This window comes from Euleptes europaea, chromosome 18 (assembly GCF_029931775.1).
Source record: "Euleptes europaea isolate rEulEur1 chromosome 18, rEulEur1.hap1, whole genome shotgun sequence".
Lineage (NCBI taxonomy): Eukaryota > Metazoa > Chordata > Lepidosauria > Squamata > Sphaerodactylidae > Euleptes > Euleptes europaea.
Window position 1 is genome coordinate 18,051,930 of NC_079329.1, and position 2,261 is coordinate 18,054,190.

A 2,261-nucleotide genomic window follows, 5' to 3' on the forward strand; every position below is an offset into this window, starting at 1 on the left:
CTCCTGTTAGAGCTACCAAGGGGGTTCTTGAGAGACTTGAGGGATGTGGGGAACCAGACTAAGTTGAAATTAAAAAGACAAAGGACTAGGGTGGTTGGTGGTGACCAGATTAAAGCCCTGCTTCTATGGATGACTCAGAGAACCTGCTTTCATTTGGGGTGACACTGATCATTCAGCCAGGTAGAGTAAAGTGATTCACACATCCAAGAGACACCCTTATCAATGCAACCTCAAGATTTTCCAGGGATTTGTTAGGATTTATTTTTATGCACAGTATTGCTAATCTTAACTCTTTACTAGGAGAAAAACTATTCCAACAAGGGGGAACCCTAGTGGCCAGTTTCCTTTGTCCAGTCTGCCAGGGGCACAGGACTCCAGGGGAGGGGGCTCCCAAATAACTCATCACCATGTGTGGGTGGGGTTGGGGACAACCAGTGAGATGTTGAACACTCATCCATTTTTCCCATATGCAAACTAGCCTGTTCTTTGCTCATTTAACACAGGGCGAGCTACAAGCTTGAGATGGTCAAAGAAGGAATCCTGATTAACCGTTCACTGATAATAGTTGATTTATGGTGCAATCAGAAGAACAATTCCCTGAGAGAAAGCCCCTTTTAAGAGACTAGAGTAGGAATCTCAGTAGACTTTCTGAGGAATGCTCTCTAAAACACTTCCTCTATAGGTAACCTGCAACTGGACACAGAAAGCAAAATGCTCAATCTGACCTCCACATCTGAATTTCTGCTCCAGGAATTCTCAGATATCCCAGAACTACAGCTCTTACACTTCATTTTGTTCCTGGCAGTATACTTGACTGCAGTGACTGGCAATCTTTTCATCGTCATTGTGGTAGCTCTTGACCATCATCTGCATGCCCCCATGTACTTCTTCCTAATTAATATGGCCATTCTGGATATTGGCTCAGTTTCTGTCCTGGTACCCAAAGCTATGGCCAATTCCCTCTTGAACAGTAGGTCGATTTCTTATTCAGGATGCTCAAGTGTTCTTTTTCCTCGTATTTGGAGCATCCGATTTTGCCATCCTAACAATAATGGCGCATGATCGGCATATTGCTATCTGCAATCCATTGCAATATGAGGCAATAATGCATAAAGGAGCATGCATTTGGATGTCTGTAAGTGCATGGGTTACTGGTGTAGTTTGTGCCACATTACACACTAGTTGCACTTTTACCATCCCCTTTTGCTCCAATAGAATCAATCAATTCTTTTGTGAAGTTCCACAGATACTTAAACTTTCCTGCTCAGACTTAAATATAGTTGAAATGGGACTTCTTATATGTAGCTGTAGCATAGCTGGGGTGTGTTTTATCTACATCATTTTAACTTATATGCAGATTTTTGCAGCAGTACTCAGAATGCCTTCCATGCACAGTCGGAAAAAAGCCCTCTCCACTTGCCTTCCTCACCTCACTGTGGTGTCTCTGCTTGTTTTCACTGGCATATTTGCTTATGCAACTCCTCTTGCTAACACATCATCTGATCTTGATATTATTTTTGGAATGATTTATACTATATCACCTCCACTGTTGAATCCATTCATCTATAGCATGAGGAACAAAGAAATCAAGACTGCATTGTTGAATCTCCTTGATTTTGGACATTTTGCCAAAACCAGCTCCAGCAAAATCTTCTAGTAAAATTGGAATGAAAAGCCTTCAATAGAATTTGTTCCTTGGGTAGATACAATATAATATTCAGCAAACCTTTTGTTGAATTCTGTGAAGCACAAGAAGAATGTGGCAAGACAGGCAGAGGTTTGGCCAGTAATGCACTATAAGGGCTGAAAATGTGATGCTTGGAGTTAGGGTTCCCACTTGGAACAAACACGTTTTGAAACTTAACGTATATACTCGTGTATAAGCCGAGTTTTTCAGCCCAAAAAAAGGGCTGAAAAAGCCGGCCTCGGTTATACACGGGTCAATACGGTAGAAGGGGGAAGGAGGGAGGAGGGAGGGGGGAACTTACCGCCGCCGCCGAGCCACCGCCATTTTCTCCCTCCGGGAGGCGTCTTAGGCAACCTCTCTGCAGCCGCAGGGAAGCTGCCCTGCCCCCCCCGGGCCCCCGCCGCCATTTTCTCCCGCCGGGAGGGGCCCTGGGCAGCCTCTCTGCAGCCGCAGGGAAGCTGCCCTGCCCCCCCGGCCCCCGCCGCCATTTTCCCCCGCCGGGAGGGGGCATGGGAGGCCCCTGCCCGTCGCGCCGCTACCGCCCACGTGCCCGGGCGCCTTCCTCTGGCCGGCA

The 2,261-nt window shown here is 46.4% G+C and overlaps 1 pseudogene; it reads left to right on the forward strand.

Annotated features, from left to right (window-relative positions):
• Nucleotides 1–699: 699 nt before the first annotated feature.
• Nucleotides 700–1,657, forward strand: LOC130490612 (olfactory receptor 14I1-like; annotated as a pseudogene).
• The last annotated feature ends 604 nt before the right edge of the window (nucleotides 1,658–2,261 follow it).